Source organism: Miniopterus natalensis, chromosome 8 (assembly GCF_054644295.1).
Source record: "Miniopterus natalensis isolate mMinNat1 chromosome 8, mMinNat1.hap1, whole genome shotgun sequence".
NCBI classification, from domain to species: Eukaryota; Metazoa; Chordata; class Mammalia; order Chiroptera; family Miniopteridae; genus Miniopterus; species Miniopterus natalensis.
In genome coordinates this window covers 20,466,475-20,482,303 of record NC_142088.1, presented here as the reverse complement: position 1 = coordinate 20,482,303, position 15,829 = coordinate 20,466,475, and the positions used below count along the sequence as shown (strand labels likewise).

General features: G+C 41.2%; 1 protein-coding gene across 1 annotated transcript in view; it reads left to right on the top strand.

The window, feature by feature from the left end:
• Positions 1-15,829, top strand: part of PARD3B (par-3 family cell polarity regulator beta) — an 852,378-nt gene that overhangs the window by 369,972 nt on the left and 466,577 nt on the right. The window lies entirely within an intron of this gene.

Here is a 15,829-nt window from a genome sequence, read left to right as displayed (position 1 = left end):
ATTATCCATATCTCATACTACGGAAAATCAATGCCATAGGTAGGTGTTATTGCTAATGATCATGTGGATTTCTCCAGTTGCAGAACCATGAACAGCATGTCCTCTGGCAACCTAATGATTTGTGCCCTATGATGCTGAATGTAACCAGGGTTTTTTATTCTGTTTTCCGTTTGGTTTGTAGAAAAGCCTTCAAGAAACTGGCTTTCTGCAGCAGTGTTTAAATATCATTCATTCCAGCCAGAGAAGATGACAGACATTTTAGATGCAAGAGAAAGATTAAATGCATTTGGTTTAACTAGCGGCACTAAAAAGGGCTGCATCTTGCTTTGTATTGTTGCTGTTTATCTTCTTCCCAGCAGTGGAATATTGAGCTTCCCCAGGCTGTGATTCAGGTATTAATGCCGAGTCTGGGTCGGGCAAGACTGTTCGGTCTGTGACACTTAGATAGCAAAGCAAACTGCTCATGGCTGTTAGTCAGGAGTTCCTGCATGCCAGTGATTGCATGCTTGTGGCTCATAATCAGGGGGACTCACAGCACCCGATAGATGGGCTCGTGTGTTCCTTTTGCATTGCTCTCATTGCCAAAAATGTCAGCATTTCTCCCACAGACCTGTCCATATGACACATGTACAGTGTCCTTTAATTGTGCTAAATAGCTAACCACTAACATCATGGATAACTTTTATTATCTTGGAGTTGTCTCCCACCACTCCCTTGAAGAATAGATTGGAATAAATAAATGTTTCATTGTTTTTTTCTTAATTGACACTTTGTGGCTGTTGACTGAATTTGTGCCACGATGTTTTCTCGGGTGGTCTGGTTTCCAGATTGCCTGCCTTGGTTCAACTATGCACACACATGAGAATCATCAACAAAATGTCATGTTTTCGGTTTTTCTGTATCTGTGGAGATGGGTCAGTGGTCTGGGTTCCTGCTGAGCAGACATGTAAGAAGTCAAGAGTCTCTTTGGATTTACCACCAACCTGGCTCTGAGGCCCAAGGGTGACCCCTACTCCACGCCCTTTACCCCTCACCACCCACCCTGATTCTTCAACCCCATGACATACCTACAGTTTGCATCTGATCTTAGAAATGGAATCAGGAACCTGCACTGCCAATTTGTCATTTAATTCTATATATCTAGTTCAGACCCACCTATATCCCTGCATGATTGCTCAACCTACACCTGTCCCAATTCTTTTCTTAATTTAACAGACATTTATGCAGTGCCTGCTGTATGCAGAGTCTGGGCATCCAGCAGGAAGAGATAAATGAGATCTCTGCTCTCTAGAAGCTTTCATTCTGGCTGAGTCAGAAATTGTACATGTAAACAGGTGCACAGAGTATTCCTGATAGTAACACTTCAATGTAGAACATTAAACAGGTTAAAGGAACAGACACTAACGATGAGAGGACAGGGAAGGGCAGAAGACGATTCAGAACAGAGGGATCAGCGGTACAAAGACATGTGGCAGGGCAGTCTGGATGCTTTTGGGAAGATCCAGAGCCATAGAGGAGGCCAGGTGGCTGGAGTGTAGTGAGCAAGGGGGAGGGGAGTCAGGTGAGAGGGAGAGGCAAGGCCTGATCACTTAGTCTTGTAGGTCTTGGTAAAGAATTGATTTTATTCTAACGGAAATGATCAGAAATGAGGATTTGAAACAGGAAAGTACTAAAATTTGATTACATCGCCTCTGTTCCACCCCCTTTGATTTAAGCTTGATCTCCAGTGCCAGAGTGCTAGCCCCTATTTAAGCTCCTGCCTTATGTTTTTGGCATTTAGTTTTAAAAATGTTTACAAATATGTGCACACTTGGACCTCATTATTTTGCTCTGTCTAACATATGGACCAGCTTTTTTGTTGTATGAGAGCCTCCCTCCACTATCCACCGTCATCCAGCACCACCACTCACAGCCGGCCTCCTGCAGGGAGTAGCTCCAACAGAGGTGAGCCCTCCTGCCGTGGGATCCCCATGCCTGCTCCCTGCCACTTCTGTTGCTCTTCCTTTCTCATTCTTATGTCTTTTTTCTCCTGTGGGTTGGAAGCTGTCCTAAGGTAGTCCCCTTAACTTATTCATCCAATTTTCCCCTAACTTCTACCTTGGTGCCTTGAACAAAATAGGAGGTGGCCGGTGGGTGGATGAATGGATGGATGAATGACTCTGTGAATCCCCACAAATATTCAAATCTCCCGTGAATTGCTCTCCAACAGTTACAATGATAGTTCTTCCCCTCGGATATCTTCAGTGACATTGTCTTATGCATTCTTGCGTGAGTCTCTTGAGAGCTCTTTGGGGGGGGGGGGGGGGTCAAGGACAATGTCGTATGGATCTTTGCTACCCCAGGATTTAGCAGTTTCTAGCACTTAGCAAGTTTCCAGTAAATGCCCGAGCCAAATAATGTTAAACAGGACATAAAACTCCAAAAACAGAAGGTTTCTGGAAATAGATAATCAGACTCACTCCTGGCCTGCATGTGTTCCCTTAAAGAACTTGTCATACCCCAGAAACTTCCCAAGCCAGTTGGGGTTGCAAACCTGCTATTTAGCATCCTGCAGTAAAGCAGATTTAGAGCTATTTTTTCCCCAAACTCTTTTGACCATGACTCAAAGCAAGAAAATGTACTTTATATTGCAACCCAGAACACACATATGTATCTAACTATTCTGTAAAACAAAGCATATCTTTACCATGTGTAACACAGTTTGATATTTCCTATACCATCCCTGGTATAGAATGCTGATCATGACCTCTTCAGTTGATTTCAATACTCATGAATGCATTGCAACCCACAGAATGAGAAAATCCTGTTTTCAAGGATCCAGAGATTCTCCTGAGGTGACCTTCAGAGAAAGCAGTGTGACTCTACCGGCCACGCTTTGCCCGAGCACACTCTGGCTGTTCGTTGAATATTTGCACAAAACTAGCAGTGACCATGTGGCAACCAAAACCACAATCTATCATTGACAAACACTTAGGCTGTGCACTGGGAGCACCTTTGTAAGTTAGGATTCAATTGTTTGAATGCTGAAAAATTGTTGGTAATAGGTCTCCTTGTAGTCATTCAGTCCACCATGCTTACATCCAGCATTGCAAATGTTTTATGTAAATGTGTTGCTTCTACATGAAACCCACATCGATACAGGGAACTTAACATTTCCTCTGCCAATATGTTTATATAAATATTGCCATCGTTAAGCATGCTCAAATAGCAGAACTATTTCAGTCCTTTTATCTCTTTAAGACTAATTTAAATCTGAGCATTAAAAAGACTGTTTGATACCATATGTTTGTTTTAGATAGGAAACAAAATCCATTCTAAACATAAGGGCTGTGAATCTGTATTTTAAACACAAGGGCTTATGAAATTAGTATCTGGGAATGGAAGCCATGGTAGATGCTTTGTGGCCATGGATTTTTCCCATCTTCCTTTGGCCCTTCCTAGTGTGAGGCTGCTGCTCCCCCCACCCAAAGGGAGGGTGTACTCTCTCACCCTTTGCTACAAAATATTCTCATATGCTTTGCTGAAAATCCAACATTTGCTGGGTGTAAGTCTTATTATTATGGCATATAAGCCTAGTCTGAAACGGTTTTTCTCCTCAGGGACCATTTAAGAGCTACATTTGAAAATGACCTGGGGCCATGGGCAAGGAATATCAAAACTCTTTTAAGAAAATATTGGCTAGACTATAAGAACACAACCAAAGAGTGACACAAGCTAGAAAGAGATCCATCACACGTCCCAGGTATCTGTGTGGACATGAAAGGAACAAACAAAATGATTGAGCAATGTCCCCTGCACACTTGAGCTTTCAACCTGTTTCATCCTGAGCCCCAAATATGTCATCTGTAGAAGCAGCTCTGTGTGTGTGCCCCGTGTGTGTTTTCCAATCTAGACAGATAACGTAGCAGGAGATGACCTAGACAAGCTCAGTAGAAAGGCAGTTGTGATAGCATCTGAACTTCCGTTTACACCTCATAAGGGCAATTCCTCCTTTTTCTGTGTCAGTCTTTTTTTAAAAAGAAACAGGACTGTGTATTGGTTTGCTTGCCCTGAGAAGACCTGGAGATGAGATTCTGATCCTTCATCTCAAATTAAAGGAGGCTTGTCTCAGGAACCATTTGACAAGTTCAAATACTGGCTGATTTAGATACTGGCCTCTTATCAGCACCTGCAATATAATGCTTTTCATAGGTGGTAGGTCCATGTTGTTAAGTTGTATTGTTTTCCTCTAATCTTGGTAGATTGTGCTTTAATTTGCTACTCTTACCTCTTATCAATATTGTCTACTCATGCTTTTCAGTTATAACAAATTCCAACCTAGTATAATGCTGCACTTGTGAGTATAACGGGCTTGTGCCGTAGCGAGATAAAACAGGTATCACTTCCAAGTCAACACACATCTCTTATTCTGGTATAATTCGGTTTATTCCTAGTACTTTTGGGGAAAATTGTGATGTAAACTTATTTATTCTGTCCCATAAAATAGTCATGGATTTCCAATTTTTGGCTTATTTTATTCAAATTTATTAAAACCCAGTCATTCCTGTGACTCTCAAAAATCCATGTGCAGAAATTATTTTAAATTTAAACTGAACTCTGTGTTCCCCATACTTAGCATGAGCAGGCCCTCTATATCCAAATGTCTTTTCCTTTGAAAGTTAGAGCTTTAATGCTCTTATCAAGAGCAGTTTCCGCTTCTCTTGAAGAATCATAGAAACACAATCCAGTATTGTACCTGTGGCCTTTGGATGTTGATGCACATTGAATCCGCTGCCAGAAGTTACACAGAAAAGTCAATAATGATCCGTGGATCTTGGCCTCGCTCTGCCACCGGGAATTAGCCTGCAGCTGTAATGTGCCCCAGCTTGGGTAATGGACATACTTAGTAGCCAGAGAGCAGCCATCTGAAACACCTGGGTGGTCTTCCAGGACACTTTCAGGTGGATTAGATTTCAGTTATCTAATGTGAGGTCACAAAGGCTTGGACATCTGGGGCCAGTCCCACATCATGGATTAAATATGACCCCTGCCTACCAGATGCATAAGGTAAAAGGTGCCTGAGGTCAGTGCTGATCCCTGGGCTCCGGGGGTAGCTATGGGTCAACAAATGAGGTCTCAAGACGCAGTTACAAATATTGGAAAAGTCTCCATGCAGGGCAGGGCAGGACAGTCATGTTTTCCCCTGGTAGTTTTATTAGGCATGTTCCCTGCCTATGAAGCCCAGTGTCTGAATTTTCTGGATTGAGCTTCACTTGATTGACTCTTGTTTAGAATTTTAACTACTGTTAAGTAGTTAACAACTGCTAACAGTAGTTAAACACTGTGCTTTTCACATCAGAAGTGAGGGTCTGAGAGGCATTAGGTTCCTTTGCTACCACACAGAAGACAATATTTGAGGCACACAGGCATTGGCACAAAACCATGTTTTGAGTGCTCCTCGGAGATAACAGTGGCTGCACCGTGCACCGCTTCTTCCAGTCCTGCCAGGGCTTCGAACAAACAGTCCAATAAAATGTAATGATCAAAGGTTTCAAATGTAGCTGATAAATCATATAGATTGGTGCCCAGGATGCCTTAAATCGACTTGTGGATGTTTCTCATCTATCATGAAGGACTCGGTGATTTGAATTTAGTACTTTGATGTTGTCAGTAATTGTTTGCAACTGTAGCTGAGTGGCCTGAAGGCATTGCTGGTTTCTCCCCTTCTCATCTTGCAAAGAGCTAGTGAAGTATGCTCTTTCCAAGGCTGTTCTCAACTGGATGGTCGCAGTGGCCAAAATTTAGGACAGAACAAAGGTTCCATAAATCCTTGTTACAAACCCAAATCACCGCCCTAATGAGCCATCCCATATGCACTCCATTCCCAAGCAAACAGTCCTCCCAAGTTCAAACCCCCTTCACTGGACATATATTAGGATTCATCTTATGGGTTTTAGGAGGGAATCATTGAGGAGACCATTGGGATATCTTCACTGATTCTTTTAGTCAACATTTTCACATATTCTTAGGTACGAATGTCTTTCTAAAATGTGTTTTAATCAGTTCCCTAATACTCGGAAAAAATGCTATACACTGTCCCCCTTTTGTAAACCTCGCTGATACCTGAATTAGGTTATATTAAAACACATTCTGAGACCTTCTAGTAATGTTCCTCTAACCAGATTTCCTTCCTCTCCCCAGTCGCTTTCTCCTCTTAACGTGTGGTTTATGCCTACTTCCTGCTTTCGGGCTGAGCAAACCTTCTCGGTATCCACGAACAGATGTCCATCTCGAGCTTCTAGAACCATGTGCCCATCTGCCTACTGTAAATACCTAAGTCATCATTTTATACTTATTTACCAATTGACATATCTTCTGAATTTCAAAATTCTGTTTAAAAGTCAGTTCTTCTGCAGGATCTTTTCAAGTAAACTCAACTATTCTTCTAATTGTTCCATGGATTGCCATAAATCTTATGAATATAGATTAACCTCATAAATATCTAGGTTGTAAGACTGTAAACTAGAAAACTGAAAGATCAGCTGACCGGGCAATGGAGTTCTTCATAAACCACAGTAATTGACAAGACTGTAGTCAATATTTCAGAGCCTCTACTGGAATTGTTTAACACTGATGTTGATGTCACTTTTATGCTCATTTATCATTAAGTCGAAAGGGTGATAACATATGCTGCATTAGTGTGAGTAGTGTTTGTTTTAAAATAAATGTTGGTGCTGAAGAAAAAAGTGTTAGGTTTGAAGCAAAAACAAACCTGACAGTAGCAATGCATTTACAAATTGGGGGCATAGACACCTTTAATGGGGGGGGAGTCCTTGACTGGGACACTTCAGATTCCAAAGATTTCTAAATCTAGAGGTTAATCTTTGTTCCTATAGCTCTCTCCAGTTCTATTCAGCATGCATCTATTAAATGCCCAATCTGCTAGGGACCCTAAGTGATTCACTAAGATGAGTTGCTTGCTATCAAAGAGCTTACAATGTAATGTTGCCCCACTTTTCTCCCTCCCCATCACTCTCTCTCATGTTCCTGTCTAAGAATTTGCCTTATCCCTATTTTCAATGCTCACATTTAGTGTGTACTTGTTTACTATCTGTCTTCCTCCAGCTATCTATAAGCTCTGCAAGATTAGGACCTCTGTGTATTGTGTGCCGATGTACCCAGAGTGCCTAGAAGACTGTCTGGTATGATTTAGGCATCCAGTAAACATTGTTAAAGGAGTAAATTAAGGGGATACAAGAAAAATACAACTATACACATGAGACAAAGGAAGATATGACATAGGCTTAAAAGGTACAGAAGCAGGTCCACAGTTTGTGGGCCTCTCGATGTATGAAATGTGGGGGATTTCTAGTTAAGAAAAGGAACAACATAAAAATCAATACTGCCCAGTTCTCATGGCTCAGTGGTTGAGCATCGACTTATGATCCAGGAGATCTCGGTTTGATTCCCTGTCAGGGCACATGCCCGGGTTACGGGCTCGATCCCCAGTAGGGAGCGTGCAGGAGGCAGCCAATCAGTGACTCTCATCATTGATGTTTCTGTCTCTCTCCCTCTCCCTCTCCCTTCCTCTCTCTGAAATCAATAATATATATATATTTTTAAATCAATACTTATTTAGAATGAGAAAAAATCACAATTTATAAATTTAATAAAGCTAATATTCTAGAGATGTCATGATATATTAATTGATTATATATTAATGCTTGAAAGTAACTCTTTTACACTTTTTTCCCCTCTCATTTTAATTCTATGCCACATTTTCAAGTACATTCTGTATAGCAGAGAACTTTCCATTTGTCAAGGTACTAGTCAGAACTGAATTATCTGAAAACTGAAATATATACAGTTTTATACATCGGGTGAGTAAAATAATTTTCTATAGACTAGCTTCTGGCTTTATACTTTTCAAATCTTGTTTATCTTCAAGCACCCGCACTCCTCTGCTGGGTGTAAAAGAGCACAGTCGTCACTTTTTTTATGTCACCTGGCCCTGTTTCTTTGTATCATGAAGCTGGGTGAACCAGCACAGTGGATGATAGAGATATATCTCTATTCCTCACCAGGATGACTGGCACTCACTTAACTATACATAGCAGTGTCTGCGAACTACACAAATATAGTCCACTGTATTCAAATGAAATATATCCCCAACTCAATTCCCCCTGAACTGGATCCTGAAAATGCTTTTGGCCATTCTAGGTTCACTCAACAGGAGGGGGAATGAAATGGAGGAGAAATGAGAGTTGAAAGAGATAGTATTAATCTATTGCAATTAAGCTATTTTATTTATGTAAAGTTTACAGAATCATATGATCATGTGATCGTGTCACCAAGTTCCTCCTGGGATCTTGCAAGGGGCCCATGCAAACAAGGGGCCCCGAAGTTCTGCTTCATTCGCTCCACAGCAAATCTATACCTGGGTATCCCAAAGAGGCAGAGATAGTTTATGACATAAAGAATAGATGGATTACGGCTGATTATAGCGTTAGAGCATCACTGAGAGTAGAACTAGTATGCACTCTGAGGTCAGAGTCCGCAGGGCACTTGCAGGCAATGGCAGGTGGTCCTGTTGACATGGACCACGTGGCCGTCAGTGCAGTGCCAGCTGCAGTCCGAGAGGTAGGCTGGGGGATCCAGTGTGTTCCCTGAATAGCACAACAGGAAGATGGAGGTTGCTGTGCACATGGTACATTCGTTCCCTTCGCCTCTGTGATTCAGGGGCCTTGACTTGGCTTGATTAATTCAGGTGTCTTTGTTTGTTAATGTTTTGTTCCTTTGCCAGAGTAGGTGCCTTTTAAAGACCAGGGCCTTTGTTCACGCTGCACCTCCTCTGTTGTTTGTCGTTATTGGTTGATTTTTAACTTTTTTTTAAATCTGTCAAATTTTACTCCAACCTAAAATGGCCACTTCTGAATTTCTTCCATCAGCATCGCTGGGACACATCCAGTGACTTCTGTCCCTTTATTGCTTGTCATTGCTCTTAACATAACCCTTCGGACATAAGCTGACTTTAAATAGCACGAGTAAACTGATATAGTGACGTATTTTTAAACAACATGAAAAATCCTCCGTTTGTACGTATCAACTGGGTAAAATGTGAAAATGTCAGTAGAAGAGAAAGCGTGTACCCTCGGGAATGTGGCAACAATATGCCTCAAGCTGAAGGCATAAGCACCTTCAGAGAAAAGTGCAGTTCCCGATAAAAGTCAGTTCCAAACCCCATCCCTTGTTTCTATAGCAGGAGCGCTCCGATTTAGACAGCCTTACAAGTACTGAAAGATATTTTACCTCGGATGGGCTCATCCCCATCTAGTGTGTAGCTGGTGACGAGTCTGTGAATCCCCTGCATTTGCCTGTTTTGAACAGGCATGGCTTCCACAATCCCAAATGAAAGAAAAATGATACCGTTCATCAACTTGAACTTCTTTGCTCCTTTTATGGCAGTACTGGGAGTCATTTTCCTAATGGAGTGATATTTAAGACTAAAGTATTTGGACAGCTACAACTCTGCTAAAACCTGACTTGGTTTCTCTCCTGTGGTTTCTTCACCACGGTGTCTGCAAGCCTGCCGCGGCTCTGCATTCATCACAGGCCCGGCCCAGGCCCGGCCAGGCACTCCTGCAGTGAAAGCCATCTCCTCTCGGTACTTTGCCATAAATTGTGCCGCTACTGATATCATTACCAATTTTTTTTTTTTAAACGGGTCTTCAGATTTTCGTGCAGTGGAGTTTGTTAGGCATCATTTGAAAAGCCCTCTCTGATACCCATAAAATACACACACACAACAAAACCTAGTTTTCTCCAAAAACAAATGAGGTGCTCTTACACTCATTTTTTTAAACTGAGATATTGGCAGGACTAATGGGAAGGGAATGCCGTCACCTCGTCTAACTCACCTGTAGGAGAGATCACGCACTCCAGGAGAGGTGCTGTTGAGCCTTGACTGGTGGGTGGGCCCAGCATCCTGCCAGACATGCCCACGTGGCTGTGGATTCATGTTTGCCTTTTGCCGCTCTATTTCCACCACCCTTTCCTTGTCTCTGTATCCTTCCATTCAGATCTTTCTCTCTGCCCCTCTTCTGATGAGAATTGCTGCTCCTTTAAAGAGAGATCATTCCCCTTCCTTCCACGCACCTACCCACTTCGAGAAGGCTACCCCGCTATAAAAGTGTCAGGTGAATAAAACTGAAGTAGAAATCAAGTCCAAAGACTTAGAAACTGAACTTCTCTGCATCTCAATGTCCTGATTGGCCAGATAAATCACAGAACCCTCTCCTTGTGGATCTGGAATGGGACTTTGGTGTAGCTTATCCCACCTGCTTACTTAGCTGGTGAGGAGAGGCCCGGCCCAGGTAGAACAGCTTCCTGGAGGTCACACCCTGCCAGAGCCGCCTGCAGGAGGCATCATATCTCTGCAAGACGTATCTACATTTTAATGTCCTATTCATTCAATGAAAATCAAATTCATTCCACAAGTGTTGAAGTGCAAGACAAAGGCATTCATCCAGGTGCTGCCCAGTTACAGTCTATTAAGGAAATGTACTATATGAAACCGAGATACAGCTTATGTGTACTATTATTATTAATATGCTATAAATATTGATTATCTGGTAAATATAAGTTTTCCTATATATCTCTTTTTTCAAGTTTATAAAACTTTTAACCATCTGCAATTTATTTTCATCGTTAAAGTTAAATATTTACCAATTTAGGTGTATTTCAATAGCATTTCCCCCTGTTCCCCCTGTTGATATTTATCTCGTTACCCTAAGCAGCAGTGTCAGGAGAATTGGAAGGAGAGTGTGTTTTCTTTCTTCAAATAAGTGTTTTGGCGATTTGATAATTCAGTAGCAGAGAAGTAATCCCTCAGAGCAAAAGAAAATTGAAACTCTAAAAAGACCAGGATTTGCCTGTCTTGGTACATAAACAGTTTATCACGTTGGTTGACTCGTTTCCCTCCCTGTCCTCCCGCCCCACCTTTCCCCTAAGCTCTCGGCCATGGCTTTGTTAACTTGTCATCCTAAATACATTTTCTCTGCAGATTCTGTGAGAGTATAGAATCCTGGTTCTCTCTTTGCTTTGAATGTGATGCTGTCGATAGACCTGTACTGATCTTTACTGTTTTCTTTTCTTGGCTTGCCTCATGTTTGTCTCTACTCACTGATACTGGATCCAATATGATTTCCAGTATGAGCTTCATGCTCACCTTTATGAATGCTCAGTTGAATCTAGAGTCTGATTTCTCATATATATCAAAATAACATATGCCCTGGCCAGCGCGGCTCAGTTGGTTGGGCATAGTCCTGTGTCCCAGGAGGCCAGTTTCATTCGCGGACAAGGGAGCGTGCCTGGGTTGCCTTGTGGGCTCGATCCCCGGTGGGGGGAGTGCAGGAGGCAGCCGATCAATGTTGTGCTTTCACATCAGTGGTTCTCTCCCTTTTTCCCTTCCTCTCTCTCTGAAAATCAATAAACTATTCTTTAAAAAAAAAGATATCTTAGATTAAAAGCAAACTCTCCTAACCTTCAGTGGACAAAGTCAAGATTCTTGGTTTCTTCTGAAAGCGTAACACTTGCCAAAACTTTCCTAATGCTCTCTCTTCCTCAAGCAAGATATAAGAATGGTTTTAGGTTTCTGCTTTATGTCCCTTCTCATTTCCTTTGTATGCGTAGTCACTGCTAATTTCTCCCCCGTTCTCTTCTCTTCTAGTTTATTATTGCATGTCTGCCTGTGACTGCTGGGTCACCATTCCTTTCCTTCCCAGTGCTTTCCCAGCCTTTCTGTGCTTGGGGCCTCTTACTTCTTCTGGATGCCTTGTCAGGCTGTTAACTGGGACCCTCCTAGAGCTCTCCGGGTCTCAGTCATCCTAGAATGAAATAGCACCACTGTTGATGTCCAGCTGACTCTCTGATTTTGCTCAGAATAATAATTAGCCATCTTTAAATAAATCCCTGCTCTTACCATATAACTTAGAACATGTACCTTTGTGATGTTGGATGGGAGACTCATGTTTAGAGTCATTGCTTGTTTTCTCTGCAGCATCACATGGATGATTCTTGTGGACCTTGGTTTCAGTCTGTGTAACTGCCTGTCTTTCTGAGACATCTTTTAAAACACCCAACACATCATCTGTCATTTAAGCCAACTCCATCCCAAACATATCCTCTAAATGTGGAAATAATCATTAAGGGGTGTGTGTGTGTGTGTGTGTGTGTGTGTGTGTGTGTGTGTGTGATTTTATAACAAAGAGACAGAAGCTTATACTTACATAGATAACTTAAATTTCTGTTGGCCTTTCTATCTTATGCAGTTCAACGATGTACCAATTTGAGCCTGTTAGCTAGTTGCTGCCCCTTTCAAAATTATTTTCCTCAGAATGGGTTAGGTGAGCTTCCAATCGGCTCCCTTAGTTCCATTTGTAGGGGAAGTAACTGTACCCCTTTTAATTCTAGTTTTATTCTCATTAAAATGATGACTGCTTGAGAATTAGGAAATGTGCCATCATTCATAGACCCCTGGGACCTGAGTCCAGTGCTAGCTGGCTCAAAGCATGGGAGGACCTGCTGAATGTGGCCATCTCCTTAAGGGAGGAACAGTGAGAGTGTAAGTAAATGTTTTCTGAGTGTAATGTAAGTCCTGAATATACATGGGTAGCTCTCCAGAAAGAATTGAAGTTTCCTGATGAAGGAAGGCCCTGTCTTGCAAGGACAGAGTCACCAGCAGCTGCACACCTAATTAGGAACTCCTGTGCTTGGAGGGACACAGCTTCTCCTTGGCTAACTCTTTGGCTCCCATTAAGTTTCTGTGCATCCAGATAGATAAAATGGGACTGGATCCAGTCTACAGTGTGTGTGTTCATTGGTGTGGGTTCAATAATCCATACATCAACCTTCCAGAACACTGCACCTGCTAAATGTGCTAAACGTTCTTTGTAGCTGGCATCTTTTTCTTCGAAAGCTAACCTAGAGTAAGCATAATGACTGTTCTTCATATCACCCTCTCCTGGTGGAGCTCTTGATGCATCCTGAGGCCTCAAATATTTAACTGTGTGGGAAAATATAATGCAGTTGTTTGTATAAGACCTTGTGCTTTAAAATGCATAACATTTCTTGTTTTATTTGAGCTTTAGAGCCACTGGCTTTTTAACTGTGATTCTGAGAAATACTGCTATTCTCTTGAGCTGAACTGAGAACTTTTGCTCTAAAATTTAAAAGTCTTTTCTCAATTAGCTAAAAAATACCAATGAACAGCCTGCTTTCTTTTTCAATTTTTGGACTATCTTCCCACACCATCATTTTTTTTTCTTAAAAGCTTTGATTTCTATAATAAGTCTATACCTGGTTAAGCCAAGAATTATGTTCTACTGTTTTAATTTGTGTATGATTCCATGAAAATTGCCTTGACTTTCAGGAGTTCAGCTTTTTGAGCAGATAACACTGTTTGCAGCAGTAGCAAGTACCATTACCGCCTTGTTATTGGGGGGAGGGGATTTGCTGCATGAAAATTACATACTAGACGGTGTCGTGCATGCTTACTTTATTTCAGCCTCCCATCAGTTCTCCAGGGTGTTGTAATCACTAGGCTTTAAATGATGGGACTGTCACTGAACAGCTCAACGACAAAGAGCCAGGAAAGGTGACCACAAAACCCGTGGTCCTCTCCACTCTACCAACACATGATAGTTCTTAGTGTTAGTTTTCTAATCTTACTGTTAGGTTATAAGCTCCTTCGGTGCAGCAGTTATGTTTTATTTACTTTCCCCTTCCCCCCCAGGAGGCCCCATAAAACCAGATTAGTTGTTTCCTTCTCATTTTAGCTAGGCTTGCTTGTGAGCTGTGCCTTTTACTCTATTACATGTATCCAAGGACGGGCCCAAATCGTCATCACTACTCCTAATGACTTGCCTTCTGTTGTGTATGAGGACACACCTTTCTTTGTCTTTCAGTTTGTCTTTAAGTGAGGAGCTCAGTCTGTTCTTGACAGCCACCTTCAAATGCGACTTTGGCCATTTAAAAAATAAGCTTTAAATTGCCGAAGGAAAGGTTGTTTACCGCTCTCCGAGATAGCAGTTCATATTTAAAGATGCTCAGTATTTATTCTCATGTGAGATGATTTGTACATGTTATTAACCGTGAAGTCAGCCAAAGGAAAAAGAGAAGGCGACCCCCCGGAGACATTAAGGTGTGGAGTCCAGGCAGAGTAGAGAAGAGCAAACATTCCTCAGCGCTCTGAGCGTGTTTAGAAGGACCCGGCCACTGAACAGTTTGCTTTTTGCCTGTGTCCCGAGTGGCGGGCCCACTGCCGCGGAGCTCAGCTGTCTCTTTGGGAGACGCACTGTCATGCCACGGCCTGTGATTGCATACAGAGCCCCAAATACATGTTGTTATAAATTTCTCTTCAATAACAGCGCTTTGTTATTAAAACAGCAGATACTGACAATAACTGAGGAATCATAGCCGTGTCCTTAAAGTTTGAAGGAAAACTACCTGGGATGGCTTCTCTAAGAAAAACATATTTATCACCCAAGAAAAAGAACAAGTCTTTTTTCACTTATACACACACTCACACTCACGCTCACATAGTCTATATATATTCATATATATGTATATGACTGAGCTGAAAAAACAATGTAATAAAATTGTCATCCACTCAAATTTCAGTTTCTGTGCCTCTAAAACAATTTATTTTTTGACGGTGGTGTATCATAGTGGTTTTACTTGCTTTTTATTTGTTTGTTATATTTTATTTTTTTATTTTTCTCCAATTTGACTTGCGGTGTACGGGTCTGTTTTAAATGCTTGAAAAAAAGTAGAGTTTCGTGGAGTTCTCCCGTTCCCCTCTTCGTATTAAAGGTGATGGGTTATTTCTGAGGGTGTCACATTTACTCTGGCTTCATGTTCATGGTAGTTCAGGGGCTGCACCTGAGCAGTGAGCCTTCGGCTTACCCGAGGAAGGGGAAGGTGTAGTTGTGCAGGACGGGGCTGTTGTCTTCGGATTTCATGGGACTCTGTATTACTTATACTTTTTAAAAAAAACTCTTTCATTCAAGAACAGGTGCCAACCATTCAACTATTGGTATGCCACTTGCTTGAGAAATTTTTCAGATGGAGGTGGAGAAGGTGGGGAGTAATGTGGTGAAGTGTCTATTGATAAGACAAATAATCAAATGTGAACTTGGAATTTATAATACCTGGTAACATAGTGTTTTATCCTAAGTAGCATGATAATTTCTTATTATAAAATAAGTCATTTTATTAAAAAGCAACTTCTATAGGAACAAGGATGAAAGTATTGGCAATTTTATGTTTCGTACACAGAATAAGAATGTTGGAACACTTAGAAAAATCAAATTTATAAATAATTTCAAATAGATTTACTTTTTTATAACTGTACCATATAAAGTGAAGTATGAAAAATGTTATTTTAGACTGCAATAGCTTGAGAGAGTTGGGGAATTAGTTTTAGAATATTGATTAATGGGGAATTGCATTTCTACTGTTTTCCACCTTTTTCCCCCCAAAAGCACACAAATAAAAAGTTAATTTTTATATGAGAGCAATTTTAAACCACAAATGGATTTTTTTTTTGAGAGTTTCCTCTATAGTGGTCAATTTAGTATGAAACAAATTATTTTAGGCCTAATTGCAAGCAGAATAGTTAGGCCGCTAGCTCTGCTAAGGTAGAATTTCATTTGAACTTTCAAATAGTATGATCTCTTTTTTCAGAATTTAATAACTGACTCAAATATTTAATAGTGGAAGCTTTCATTAAATTAAAAAGAAATCAGAATATATTTTTAGAAGTAACTTATTTTCCTTATCAGCTTTATCT